Genomic DNA, 15,799 nt, shown 5'->3' on the forward strand with positions numbered 1-15,799 from the left:
GCAGCGTACGTCGTAGGACCAAAAGCACGGCTGGCGGTAATTGCCACCGAGAGAAGAGGCGTAACAGAATGTACGCTACGCGCGTGTTTTCGAAGAATTAAATTTCACAGAAGGGATTTAAATTTAAATGTATAGATTAAGAGAGGCGAGGCAAAAGATAAAAGGATTTCCGTCATAAATATCGCGAATCCGAAAGTATAACTCGTATTTGCGCGCACGTATCCAGTTCTCACGGATATCTTTCATCGGGTATATTAACATATCATTAAACATAATCCTGTACAAATGTACGCGGATAATTCAAAGGATCTAATAAAATCATCTACAATAAATGTTGTTTTATAAGTATAAAGGCATTATTTTAGATACTGTTGTATCGTATATATACCTGTGATTTTTTTTTTTTTTTTTTGTCCATGGAAATTCTTCCACCGTCAAGATTATCACAAAGAAACAATTGTATATACTTATTAAAAATTTAATTTAATTAAAAAAATAAAAATTTAACAAGAAAGGTCTGTAAGAGACCGCGTACAAGTATCTCGATCATGTGTCTGCATTCTCGATCTGTTATTTGCCATATTTTCTAGAGCACCGACAGAGTTTCCATTAGCTTATCGAGTTAAACTTCCGATAAAAAGCATGAGCTACGGGGATCTTCCTGTATAGCCGATGAAATTCCGGAGGAAGGTTCGAACCGATCTCGACGGGAGTTCCACATCCAATTTTCCTTGCATGATCCCGCGATGAACGGCGCGTATCGGGAGACTTGCGCCGAATGTGTGTGTGTGTGTGTGTGTGTGTATGTGCGTGCGTGTGGAGAGACTTCTTCTCTCTCCCCATCCGAATCGACGAATGCAAGCATTGCTACGAATTCCTTAGAGAAATCTTCGCGGCGTTACATCATCCGGCATGCTGGCAACAAATTTGTTTCGCATTGTGCCATCTATCGCGCGAAAAATGCTCGAGATACATTCGTGTCCCTGCGCGTGCTTGCCAAGGGAAGAATAGGATATACTGCTGGAGAGAATGACTACCAAGCTGTTCGACAGATTCTTACGGTTTCCTTGTTCAAGAATTTTCTTCAAGTGATAACAGTATGGTCGCGGATGTAAAATCTCGCAGGTGTAGAGTGAGTGCAGATATATTGTATATGCTTATGTAAATGCTTGTACAGTTTATATAGCTAGGTAAATAGAAAAAGAGAATAAACACGAAGGAGGGGAATGAAATGAAAATTATCTCCTTTTACAACTACGACATGTACGACATCACTTTATTATAGCAGCTTAGCGTACGTCTCGGTAAATAATTTCTTTATTCGTATCTTCTTATTCGATCGATCAAGGAGAATTGACAGCCGCCCGATGTTGCTGGAGGCGACTCGTCGACGCATTTCGCGCGTTAATCGCCGTTCGATTCGCGTGTCTATGGTCGTAGTACATACATCCTCACGACGACCCGTCGTCATGAGGAAGCAATGTCTTAGTCGGCACCTATGCACACGTGGGTGCGCGAGCGCGAGAGAGCGCGAGGCATCCGACTGCGCTGTTAACGGGCTGCCATTCTCGATAAGAGGCGTTGCAAGGACGACACTGATCGCGCGCGACGTGTAGGCAAGCTGCTCGTAAAGTGTTTAGTTGAGGGCAGGTGGGGGGGAGGCAGGGCTCGTCGGAATGGGGTGGATGAGTTAAACTACACGAGGTCTGACGGTAATAATTGAGTGCCGCTCTGTCTAGTTAGCACCTTGTACCGCCGGCTGACTCTCGTCACTTTATCGACTAAACGACAGCGATGCGTGACAAATCCATCTTGTCTTAACCGCCGACGCCGACGTCGATTATCGACGGAATCTCAAAACGGCACAGCCGACACGTGAGATTAATACGTCGGATGCGGTTGTATCGCCATGCATATCGAAACATCATTTTACGAATGAAAAAAATTGGCCGAAAAAAAAAGTCTGTACATATATAAGACTGACTTGCTCTCATAAACTGTTTAATATAAATAAATTAGGGCTGGTGATTTACTTTCAAGGTTTTGGCATTAAAATCTTTAAAGATTGAAGTTTCCAAGTTTCGAAACTTTGTATCTTCAAAGCTTCGATTCTTTGAAACTTTGATACCTTAATCTTCGTAACTTTGAAAAATCAAAATTATACAATTATAATTAACTTACAAAGGTAAGAAAATACGCCAAAACAAAAAAATATCTCAATTTGTACGCAATTAAAAGTTAAAAAAATACATTTACTTATAAAAATTTTTCCCTTTAAGAATAAACCAATAAAAACATGTTTAAAAAGAAATAATTAGAGTATTTAGAAATATATGACTTGAAAATAGATAATTAAATTAAAAATTAAATATAAAATCAAAACTAAATGAAATCAATAGTCAACTAGTTGCCAAATACTTTGAAGCAATTCAGTTTATGAGATTTTATTGAAATAATACTTATCATAAAATTAATCTTGCAAGTATAGAAATATTATAAGTATTCTTCTCATAAAATTATCTTCTCCATAAAATTAAAATTTTGACATGTTAATCAAAATTTATAAGTCTTAATAGCCAGTCTGCGATCTGGTCACGCCATTCACGAAAATTCACACGAATATATATTTTTCAAAGCTTTAAAGCTTTAAATATAATTTTAAAATTCGAAGCTTTGAAAGAATTTGAAGATTCGAAGTCAATTTCAAAGTTGTCAAAAGTAACAGTTTCTAATATAAATAGTTTGATAAATATATATTTAAATTTCCAAGAATCATGAAGTTTATTGCTCTTTGCATTTCTCAAAATTTAAATTGATACAAAAGAAAAAAAATTAATAATATTACCAACATTAGAGAACGGTCATAATTAGAGAGCCAGAGAGAGAGAGAGAGAGAGAAGAGAGAGAACATAATTACAGATTTGTCACATTTATCATTAGCAATATCGATAATCCATGTAATTAATCTTTGAATTTTGGACAAAATCGAGTTAGAAAGTAAAACTCTGGATAAACATATTATTAACATCATACATTGATGTTGATGAAATGTCGATGGTGAAAATTTGAATGTAGCTCAAAGTAATTTAGTCCTTTGCAAACTACACGCTATTTTCTCCCTAAAGTCGTACGTTGAATGTCTGAATAATAAAGGCACGCAAGTTCGATCGTTAACACGATCTAAAATTCTCCTAAAGGGAGTTGCCAAAGTTGGCGAATTTACAACATTTCTATGGAAAGTGGCCAATGTAAAAGATATTTGCGGGAGTCCCCTTCACGACTCGCCTCCTCCACGTGTCTCTCTCTCTCTCTCTCTCCGGGCGATATCTCTCGGCGCACTCTACCCTCGTCACATTCTTTTCTCATAAAAGTGTCGGAATCTCACGCCAGTCGCACCGATTCGTCTGGCGAATTCTGGCATCACGGCGTCACGATGTCACGGCGCGCTCGAGGTCGCTCGAGCTCGCTCGCTAATTACCGTCGCGTATAACAACGCGACTCCGATAAAAAGTAATGATTCATTTCGCGCAACGCTCGTCGGTTTATCTGTTTCTGGCGTTGGCGGAGAAATCGTTCTTGCAACTAAACAGCAGCAGCTCGCCGTGCGCGGCGAGGAAGATTTACGTGACGCAGTGCCGGGAGAGAAGATATCAGACGCGCAGGGAGGGAAATGTCTGGCTCGTTTCTCCGGTACACTTTTTCGGTATCCCATCCTTCCCTTTGCCCTCGCCGTTTCGCCGTTTCGCCGTTTCGTCGTTTCGTCGTTTTCCTCCGTGCCCCCTGACCGGCTCGCGCGAGATGGTGAGCGCGGGATTCTGCAGACGAGTTAACGCCGTTGAATGCAAGAAAACCCCGGCGAACGAATGGTAGTCGGCCAAGATCCGGCGAGTTCGGCTCTCGAGTGAATAATTAAATTACGCGAGCGAGAAGATCGCGCGACTGCCTGCGGGGTCGGCCTGGGGCCAGGTGGCGAGGTGGCGAGATGGCGAGGTGGCGAGGTGGCGAGGTGGCGAGGAAGAGGGCGCAGGCTCAAAGTTGAAATTTCACGCGCCATTGTTCGATCCCGCCGAAGGAATAGGAGTTAGAAGCATTTAGGGAGCGAGCATTTAGGCGGCAAGCAGGCACGGGGCTGTGAATTACGGTCCAAGATACGGCGAGACGAGTCGAAGGGATGCCGTAGATCGGCAGCGAGGAAGGCGGCCCCAGGACTCTCCGAGACTTTAATTCCAGGCTACATCCACGAAGCCACGCTTCTTCGGCCTAAACGACTTCGATTTCAACTCCGCGTCGTGAAATGAGATTAATCGCGTCCCTTTTGTTCTTCTCACGGTCGTACGACCAACAGCTCGATGCCGCGCGTCATTGAGTACGATCTTTAATCGCGAAAGGTCTTAGAAAATGTCTATAAATGCAATTGTACTATTCGTCTAATCGCATCCCAACGCGTCTGCGCGCGTATCTCGGTGAACAGATCTTTATCGTTATTATCGTTATTATCGTTATTATCGCAACGCCGACACGCGTTGACTCAAGCTGCGCGACCTTTTTGGCAATGCAAATGCAATCGCGGTACACGGTAGTGCGTATGGAACGAAGAAATGTCCGAGGTGAAAGACTGCGCAGAGTATAGTCGGTCGCGTTGCGAAGGAGCAAAGAGTGGACCGAATGAGAAGGAGAAGGAAGAGAGAGAGAGAGAGAGAGAGAGAGAGAGAGAGAGAGAGAGAGGGAAGAAGAAGAAGAAGGAGGAAAGGAAGAAGAAGAGGGACCCGCATTCTCGGAGATTATCGTGCTCGCCATCAGCGTATCACGGCGTCAGAGGACAAGATTTATATGTAGAGTTTATTGTCGCTGAGTCCGCCCTACTGCGTTTTATGGATGTTTTTCGAAGGAGCGCTGCCGCCCGCGTGATCTATCGCGGCACCCTCGCTCTTCCACCCTCTCCTTTTCGCTCAGAGACTCCTCTCTCCTTCTCTCCGTTCCTCCTGTTCCCTCGCCCGCTCTGATTCGGTACACGAGGGTGGCGCTGAGGGAGACGGAGGGATTCCTAATGAACGCTACGACGGAATCTCTTTTCCTTTCTTTCCCTTTCTCTTTCCCTCTTTCACCCTCCTTCTCCCTTTCGTCTCTCTCTCTCTCCTTCTCTCTTTCACTTTTTACCGCGTTACCTCTCTCTTTCTCTCCGACTCGTTTCTGTAGTCAGCGCCACGTCGTTCGCCCCACACATTAACGCGAGATTTATACCGCAGAATCCTGGACGATATCGCATTTACATTTTTGTCGCATCACTATAAACCACCTACCTACCGACGTTAAACTACCCCGCCTCTCTCTACCCTCTCTCTCTCTCTCTCTCTCTCTCTCTCTGCCACCGTGCGCTCCGGACGCGACCGGGGCACGAGCAGTATTTCATGATCGAGCGAGCTTTGTTTCGTAACGCGCGCGATTTCGCGGAGGTCGCGCGGGTTGATTCGTTGTTTCGCCCGCTTCGGCGAACCAACGATTTCCATTGCGAAAAAATGTTACTGCGTGCGCCATGTTTTCACGGGGTGATTACTTTGCGGCTCGACGGTTTATTATCCAAGTTTTGAATTATCGACGAACCACCCCAAAGTCACCATCAACGCTCATTACTCTTTATTGCCGTCTATTTAAAAAGAAAAAAAAAAAAAAAAAAAAAAAAAAAACGTTGATCGATTTAACAATTACGAGTGAAATTTTTGAACCGTTTAAAGTGATAAGAATATCGTGCGAAAATAACAACAGGTCGTATGTCGAAAGATTGACATTGATTGAAGAAATAATTATCGCGGTGTTATTTTTTACAACAATTAAATTGCCATAGAGGTGCTGGATAATAATCAAAATAACTTTCGTAGCAAGCTGACGTCCGCGTACTACATTACAATTTCACTTTTATTCCACCTGCAATAGCACTCGGTGACGATTTGTGGAGGGCAAAAATGCGGCTCGTCTTTCGGATGTGTGAACGCGCGGCGATGGCGACCGACCCCGATTCCACATAAACACGTGAACGGTAGAGGGAGATACATGGCGGCAGTATGTTACACGTGTTACCGGCCGGCACGTACGGGTTACGTCCGGCAGTCAATCGCTCTAATACTCGCACTCGGTGCGCGGCACACGCTACACACGCTGCACACCGAGGGTGTATCGGTGGTCGTGTGCACTGCGGTGCCGTGCCGGTCGTATACCGTTCCGTTTTACCCCCTCGTTCTCCACCATCCCTACGTTCTCCCTCTCGTCGCGATCCTCTCCATCTCTCTTCGCAGGAACTACATCACCAAGTGATTACCTCCACCTCGTACCCCCTCGGTGCTGGTGTTACCGGCGTCGCATCCTGATGCATTCACCGGCCCGTGATCGTTTCCTAAACCCTCTGCGGCTTGTCAGCCGCGCGTCATCGCCCAAAACCGAGTTCCCGAAAAAGTCGCGAGATTGATGTTTCGAAGCGTCGCACTTCGATGAGGTCGTCCGTTATTTCAGTTTTTGGCTCGTCGTTACTCGCGTCGTTTGTCCTACATCGCCGTCCAATATCCGCTGAGTTTCGGTCTTGCTTGAAAACCCATAAATCGTTTACGGTACTATCTAATCATTTGGAGCCTCGTATGGAAAACAGATATACATGTATATATATATATATATATATAAGTATATATTTCTTAAAAAAGATAATGATTATTAGTCAACATTACTCTTGTATGCATAATAAATTACATAAATCTTTTTAAAATACATTAATAATTTTTAAATGATAGGGGGTTATTCGTTACTCTATTTTTACCACTTTTCTAAGAATTCTCTCTCCTTCTCTGTATATATTATACATAATGATCTTACTGTATTTACATTCAAATATTGAAAATACATTTTTATCAGCATACATTGAATCTCGCGATAGAGCGACGACAATAATAGAGTATCCTATAGTGAAAACATTCGGCTTGACACAAATTTATATTACGAAACTGTTTATATTACGAAATCGAGTGGTACGCTCGGCGATGCGGAAAATCGCAAACTTTAGATCCATCCGGATGCAAACGGCACGGCACGACACGGCGCGCGGCGCGCGACACGGCGGCGAGTATCGTTAGCGCAAACCGAGCGTAATTGGCGTGGTGTTTAATTCAAGTTAAAAGCAAAAGCCACCGTCGCGGACCCGTTGTCCCTGCGGATCTTGCGCTTAGACGAAGCTCCGTGTGACGCGCGCGTTCGTAGACCAATTAAGATTACTTTCATCGGCGACGTCGGATTATTCACGCCACCCTTGGCAGCCTTATTATGCGTGTTTAACAAAGCTGAGCTGATTATATCAATAAATTAAGGAAAGCTGCAACCTCCCCTTCCCCTGATAAGCAACCCCTTCCCCCTCCCCTCCCCCTCCCCCTCCCCCTGCCCCTGCCTCTGCCCCTGCCTCTGCCCCTGCCCCTGCCCTCCCCCTCGCTCCTTGCCCCGAGCTCTGGCTGTGAGAGTCCGATGTGCTGTAGTCCCGGAGCCGCTTTACCGAGGCGTACATCACCGCCGTCCAGGTCGCTCCGCCCTGAGTTATGCTCGACAATTATACCTATCTACCCGCGTGGTGGGCGTTATTATCATATTATACCGCGTTACCCCTCGCGTCTGCACGCGCACACATGTACGTGTATTTGCACACGTGTGTGAATCTAACTCTGGTTGACGTCGTGGAATACCGAGGTCGACGTCCCGATCCATAACGTCATACTTCCCGGTAGTTATGTTTTATCAGGAGACGGCCCTTATTTTCCTTGAGCAACAATGTCCCCATTTTTATGATACGCTTCTGTCCCTGGCTTTGTTCCTTATCTGATTTTCTCGAAAAAAAAAAAAAAAAAAAAAGATACCTTTTCTTATCGGATTTTATTTTTGCCACGCTCGATTGTCGGACAATCGCGACAGAAAGAGAAAGGTAAGGAAAAATTTTACTTTCAAATCTATTTCTTATATTCCCATCCTTTCCTCTTTATATAATTACAAGTTTTATAATCAACTGTGTATATAAAGTCGTCTCTTAAGCAATAAAAATTCAAAGATAATATCGATTCGACGAGTCTGATCGATGGACATGCGTTTCTCTCTCTCTCTCTCTCTCTTTCCGCGGACAATCGGGCTTCGAGCCAAAGCCCATGCTCTGCGGGATGACCGTGAAAAATCCCTAAATTATGATAATGGCGCCGACATAATGCGATCCAATGAGGCAATCAAGGGACAGAGGGGCGGAGGGGTAGGATGGTGGCATCGGTTGACGGTATCGATGGTCGATGTCGGTGTTGCGGGGTGGCGCGAGTTACGCGTCCCAGGGTCGTATTAGTGTTACTGGCCACCGAGCCGAACGAGCACGGACGATCTATGTGTCGGGGACGATACAGTGCTTGCGTGTAGCGGGTATAATTGCCGTTGGTGGGCAGCAGTTGCTCTAGGAGGACCAGTTTCCATCAATCAGCCCGCGCTAAACACCCGCGCGCGCGTGCGGAATCGCACTGCTCGCGTCGACCGATCGCAATTGCCTCGAATGCGGTTCGCGCGCACAATCTATGTCTCGCGGCGAATTGCCGGACTGCCGGCAGCTTCCCAGGGCGAGCTTATACTCGGGCAGAGCCCGTCAAAATAACATTTTTTACAATTCACCATTGAGCGAATCGTCCTTTTTTTATAAGCATATATACCCCCTCGCGGCGAATTGCTAAAAACGCTCCTTTCATATTCGATAAAAATCCTTTCTCAGTCGCTTTGCCTCTCTTTACACACATGCACACTATCTATTTGTTGTGAAACATATTTGTGCATTGAGAGAAAGAGACGCGCGGTCCATATGTTGAGACGGATTCTCTCTCTCTCTTTCTCTCTCTCTCTCTCTCTCTCTCTTATAAAATTTATCTTTGTCACTATTAAATTGATCAAACCTATCGTCTGTGTACATACGTGCGGCAAATTTATCTCAATCTCTATAATATTATATTGTAAAAGTTTTCACAAAATATGTTTAATGAAATTTTCTTATCAGATGTAAAAGGAAAGTGAACATTTCCAATATAGCCTTTTCTCAATGTTTTAGTTGGCATTACTTTTTGTGTTATTAAGTTAAAAAGTTTCAATTATATTCTTTAATCTCGAAATACAATAAATAGCAATTATTTTTTGTATGAAAATTGCAATATATATGTATATGTATATGTTTATTATTCAAATTATTTTAGACATTGATCTATATTCTCGCTCTTTATCTTCTCTCTCTATCTCTATCTCTCCAATGTATGTATGCACGTGCCGATGTACAGGCTGCATCCGACGTACCTGCGAACACATATATGTAAGCATATAGTCTAGCACGTACGGTGGAGCCTACTGATGGGATGGGATGGGACGCCATGCGGGGTAGTTATGGGACCACGAGGATGTTAATGACCATAAACAAGCAATCACTGTAATCCGCCATGAGTCACTCCAGCTGTCTGCCCGGCTACATAGATACGACCTGCCATATGCCCAGCCTAACTGACCGGTGGTGGATGTGCGTTGCTGGATCATCCTTGTTCCAATGGTTCCTTCCAAACAATGTGAGACTATATATGCATAATATATAATTTCATTGATTTGATATAAAGTATCTATAATATTTGAGAAAATTAATCACATTAAGTTTAAAAATACTAAATTTACGCGTAAGACTCTAGACTTTTTCGCGACGCAAAATACGTATAGAAATTATAAAAGTAAATAAACATAAAATATATCTTGTTGTTTCTATTATAAAGACATAAAAATATTACTACGATAAGATTAAAATTAAAATTTATATCTATATCTAATACTATTAAAAGTTTATTCTTACTTTTTTATACAATATAATGATAAAAATGATATATATACAACTGTTGAAATAACTCAAATATTACAGTCTCTAAACAATTTTAAAGTATATAAAATTAAGTTGGAAAAATGGCGAGTAAGAGCAAACGCTGTAATTGATGCGCAAACATTTTATTCTAATAATAAGTAACAAATTAATTTATTATACTAACGTACGTTTTGGTCAATTTTATGATCTTCTTTAGCGCAAAAGTACAAAAACAGATGAGAAAAAGTACGGGATTTTTTAAGCTACATATATAACTGTACATAAACTTATCATTAAATGACACTAGCAAATAGTTATACGAAAGTTTCCAGAAAAGTTAAACATCGTTATTTAGTCAATCGGTTAAAATTAAACATAAAGTTTGATTATAAGAAATTGTTGAGTTGATTTGTTCTTCCTTTGGTTAGTAGACCAAGAAGTGACACATTGGTTCACTCGTTAAATTAAAAATAAAAATAATAAGTTGGAAACCTGTATCGAAATAATTAAAAATCAACTCACAATTTCACTAAAAAGTAAAAAAAAAAATTTTAAAAGAGATAACGTGTTAAATTGTAACTTACATAATTGGTCCAAAATTTCCTAACTATAAAGATGTTTAACGATGGACTGATTTTATGATAATGGTAAAAGTGTCGACAGTTATGTCTTTAAAATCATGAATAATAACAAACAAAGTCTTTCAGGTTGTTTATATTTTCGGCAATTTATCTATAATGTTTAGGAATGTAGAGTTTAAAGATTTTGTGTCTGTTTGCAAATTTATGCTGTTTGTCTTTTTACGAATATCATCTCTGAGGTCAATCTTTTAAAGAGGTTATATATTATATTTAAAGTATATAAAATATGACATTTTACTCTTTTGTAATATAAAATTGGAGAGAGAGAGAGAGAGAGAGAGAGAGAGACTTGGTGTTGAAATTAGGTAACATATAATAAAAATATAAGTATGCGCGATTGAAAAAGCAATCGTGACAAATATCGAGAATCGAGGAATTACTAGGCGGCTTTAGATTCTCTCTGCGCGCAACGATCAAAAACGACCGCGATAGGATAGATGAAAAGAAAGGAGAGGGAGAGGGAGAGAGAGAGAGAGAGAAAGAGAGAGACGGAAGAGAAAGGTTTACGAAGAAAGGAGATAGGAAGAGAGCACAGGCTCGATATCGACATCCATGGTGAACCTTACGATCGAGGCTTACGACGATCGTAAATACGTCGACGATACGGCCCTCTCCTCGTTGAAGATACCGAAAGGATAGGAAAAGGGGAAGGTAGATGAATAGATAGAGACAGTGAAGCGGAGAAAAGGAGAAGGTGGATCGGCCGGAGGAAGAGCGGGAGGGCGGAAGGAGCACCTAACCGTGCTCCGAAACATTTTATGAGTATCGATCTCTGACATAAAGCGACTTCCTATACTACGTGGCGTATAATACATTGTACGCAACGGCTACGTACACACGGATACGCGCGCGCGTGCTCGGGATAAAGGTATTACTTTACGTGTTACGTATACCTTCGCTCATAACACTCGATACCTACATTACTTGGCGAAGCGCCGAAGGCCAGTATTCATTACGTATCATAGACGATTCGCGCGATAGCCATTGGTCGTTTAAACCATCGATTACGGGGCAAGATCGTGCGCTCGTGTCGCGCGAGCGTTCCTATCCTTTTAATCATGATCGTCCTTTGAATTATTTCTCCGAAGCAAACGTAGATATATCCAACGTATTGTTTCCAGTATGTATATCGCGTCGCTCGTTTTATTATCGTTATTTTTATTCCTTAGTAACCGAGGATACATTATAATAATTGATGTTTTAATTCTCTTGAAAATAATTGTCTTGTAAAAGTTTTTTTTTTTTTTTCAATATAAATTTTATTTCTATATAAAATTAGGTATCTCTCAATTTCCGATTTTAATTGCACATTTACAATTGTAAATAAATAAATTCCTGCGAATTTTTGTAAAATCTGAATGCAATTAAATAAAGTGAAAAATTTAAATTATTGATGGGAGCTCTTTCAAATCATTAAAACCAAATGTAAATTAGGTTGAATGGTATTCGATGGTAATGAAGACATTTGATTTGTGTCGCATCGTATTACTATCGATCACAGTAGCTTTTCCATTAAGAAACCTCGCGGAAATGGTCGGAGATTGTTTTTCGACTTTCACTCCGCGTCGATGACAAGAGTCCGCTCGCTCGTGGTTACTTCCGTAAAGGAAATTAATACAAACAAGTAGTGCGCGGCAACGTCGGCGCAGGGCGACTTCGTCGTCGGTGATCACGAGAAGGGGTTGGGGTATTCGATGCGAGTTGAAGTAGAGCGCGAGGCAAACAGGCAGGAGGCAGGAGGCAGAAGGCAGAAGGCAGAAGGCAGCAGGCAAGGCCGCGAAAAGTTGGCGATGACGGCGGATGTTATTGGCAGCGAGGCCATTCGTCGCGATGATGGATGCCTGACAGGCGCTCCTCGCTCGCTTCGCTCGCTCGCCAGGCAGTTATAATAAGTAATGGGCTCACTTCCGCCGCCATCGCGCTGCCCGAATGCCTCACTGCCTTGCCCAGTCATGCCTCCGATGCCCTGCGAAACCTTGGTGCGCCTCCGCCGCCCTCTTTCTTTCTCTCTCTCTCTCCCTCCCTCTGCATTTCCTCCCGCCACCCCGTTTGCTCGTGCCCTCGCTACTATCCCTTATCGTCGTCCTTCTCCATCTTGGACTTCTTGTTTCTCCGTCTCGCTCACCGCCGCTTGTTCCCTCGGGCTGAGTGAGGCCAGGCCACTCGTCTTCCTACTCTTTCCATCCCGCCTCCGCCTCCTCCTCGTAATAACTACAAATCTGTCACGCATTAATTCTCCGTCCGGCATAAATTCGAGCACGGTACAAGCGGAGAAGGAAAAAGTTATCGCGAGGGTTGGGGCAGGCAACTCACCCCCTTGCCGTGCGCCCCGTATTCGACTCGCCGCTCTGTGCCCCCTACGGAGAAAGAGAAAGGAGATATAGGGGTGGAATGCTGGGCGAACAGCGTGATGTTGCGCGAGAGAGGGTGGAAACCCGGAGAGCGAAAACTGTTAATGTCGTAACGTCGCGGAATGAAGAGCGGCCCAGGGTTAATAATTCTTCCGGCGCCTGATGATACTTGTGAGATTCATCGGCGTCGCATAGGAAACAATATACATATATATTGGGAATGTCACAAGTTGAATCTGTATTAAAATTATTATAGGTATATACGCGCTAGACTTTTCATCTTTTGTTCCGAATCAATTTTTTACTGTACATTTAATAAGATAAAATATTATGCACACATAATATAATTATGAAATAAAAAATGTCAAAGAAAATAAATTTGTTTTATATTCAAAAGCAAATTTATAACTTTCTTTCAAGCTAAAATCTTTTATCTTATATGCGTAATTTTTTTATTTTTATCACGAAATAAATCAAAATATTGTATCTCAGTCATCTTTTATTTTATTATTAATTATTCGACGTAGTCTAGTCTAGTCTAGTCTAGTAGAAGGTTTTGTAAAAGAAAATTTACCTCCATACTAGTTTAAGAATACTTGCTGGATTTTACAATTTATTGTTAGATACATCTTGTACAGAATACGTTGCACGAAAGCAGTAAAAAGGCAGTAAATACGGAGCAAATAATTCGTAATGAAATTAACACGCATTAACTCGAAACTGAGCACTGCCAATAAAAGCCCACTCGGTGTCTGGTCATGCGAACGTAGAACGGAAAGAGGAAAAGATAACGCTTGCTCGGAGGGATCGTCGCGTCGATCCTGCAACGCGCGGCAGTTATTTGCAAGTGTTGTGAATTTACATTCGCGGCAGATAGGGGAATGGGCAAGAGAGGAGAGGGTAGTATACCCTCACTCGATGCAACGTTGTTTATCGGAGTGGCGGTGTGCTGCCACGTCGAGCGCTCCACTTTTGCGCATCCACAGCTGCCTTTCTCGATCGTCACCCACGACATCCACATTATCGTAAAACCGCGCTTCATTCCGCCTTCGTTTCGCGCAATTTTTATCGTTCAATTTTTTCCCACATACGTCCTATTAAATCGTCAAATTATCGCTTTTAGAAAAACATTGCGAAAACAACTCCTCAACGATTCAGTCATGAAAGAATATTTCAGACACAGGCGTAAATAAATTATCAATATAAATTTTAATTTCCAAACAACACACGTTAATCTTTCATGGGTGCGTTAAAAAATTATTTATTATTGGTTAAAATGTATAAATATATAAAAGCCAAATTTTACTTAAATGGCGTATAAACTATAAAAAATTTTTTTCGAAATTATTTTCTAGAAACCTTCAAAAATAATTAAAATTTTTATTTTTGCTCTAAAATTGAAAATTTGATCGCATAAACTTACATATCATCAATAGTCATTAGAGCAGTAAAAAAAATTAATATTTTCATTTCTTATCATATTGTTTAAAATAATTTCAATAGCATGTACGATTTAAAACATCTACTTGTAAGTGATGCAAATTGGCGACTTAATAACATTACAATGCTATTAAGATACATGACGAGATTGAAACGCGAGAAAATTAATTCTCTACTAAAGTGCGCTTTCCGACGCAAGCGTAGACGGCAAATAAAAGACTCAACCCGACTTTGTTCGGTAACTCGGCGACGAATTCCGGTCGAAGTTCGCGCTCTCGTTTCGTATTCAATGTAATAGACTCGTTACAAATAGCGGTTCGGTTAGGTTAAACAGCGGGATTCTCAGCAACGTAGGAAAAGGGGCGAGTAAGCGCCGAGGTGGAGATAGAACTACTTCCACCCTCTGGCTGGCTGGCTGGTGGGAGAAAGCGGGAGGACTCCTTCAACGACCGTGACAAATAACTCTCCTTCAACGGGGGTCTGCATCATTTAATTTTCCTTAGCCCCGCTACTGGAATCGATGATCTCCTCTGCCGAGTATCTTACCGAAGACGAATGGGATGACTTAGACGCCGTTTCGCCACCTTCTCGGCAGGGGGTTTTAGATCGATCAACCAGATCCCAATTATTCGCGGAAAATTAACCTTCCGCGTTCGACGCAATCCATCGACGGCGATTAATGATCGAAATTGCGCAACGTGCGCGACCCACCTCCATAACATAACTCTGGTTGACATTAAATATCATCTAAGCGCACTTGTATAATTTACCTTTCAATTTAGTTGCGCACAAAATTACATTATACCTGTTAATACTGCTTTGTAACATATATGTAATATATGAAAAAAGAAGAATGAAAGAGATGAAAACAAAATTTTTTTTAATTTCTTGCTCTGTGAGTTTCATGCCAATTAGGTATTAGATGTGTGTCGTCTCCCCCCCCCCCCACCCCCCTCCGCACTCCTTAATCATATTAATAATTACAATGAGTATACAATAAAGTAAAATTTATAATAAAATTATATAATTTCTAGATATTCTTCAAGAGATTATATGTATAGTGTCAAATAAACTTGTAGCATTGGAGATCTCTATTTGAGTATGCACTCAATGAAATTAATTATAGTGTCAAATAATATATACAATAAAATCATGCCGACTATTGGAAACAATTCTAAAGACAATACGATATCTCGAAAGGTTGGTGAAAAGGATCTGCCTTTTTCTCTTTTCCAGTTTAACTATCAAATGAAAAATTAGAGCCCGCTCAAATCCGGGGACGGAAAGTCTAATTTCGGGGTGAACGCATAGAGTATGGAGGGCCATTGCCTCGGTTCGAGCGATTCTCCCGACATTTACAGCCTTCAATTTGCCCTTCCGAGAAGGTGGCGGCGGTGAGCGAGCCAGGAATGTTAATTAAAGCCGTTCACTCCTCGATCTCGCGCTTCGACTAATTAGTCGCGTACAATGCCATCGTGAACGGTGTTAGA

At 41.9% G+C, this 15,799-nt stretch overlaps 1 protein-coding gene and 1 long non-coding RNA gene across 3 annotated transcripts in view; one reads left to right on the forward strand and one right to left on the reverse strand.

Moving 5' to 3' along the window:
* The window catches only part of LOC140670888 (uncharacterized), a 376,593-nt gene that overhangs the window by 69,515 nt on the left and 291,279 nt on the right, over window positions 1–15,799 (forward strand). The window lies entirely within an intron of this gene.
* Window positions 8,925–10,539, reverse strand: LOC140669780 (uncharacterized). The gene is made up of 3 exons (XR_012047404.1): window positions 10,462–10,539; window positions 9,446–9,602; window positions 8,925–9,333 (listed from the first exon to the last, which is right to left on the reverse strand). It is a non-coding gene; the product is annotated as an uncharacterized lncRNA (long non-coding RNA).

Source organism: Anoplolepis gracilipes, chromosome 1, assembly GCF_047496725.1.
Source record: "Anoplolepis gracilipes chromosome 1, ASM4749672v1, whole genome shotgun sequence".
NCBI lineage: Eukaryota > Metazoa > Arthropoda > Insecta > Hymenoptera > Formicidae > Anoplolepis > Anoplolepis gracilipes.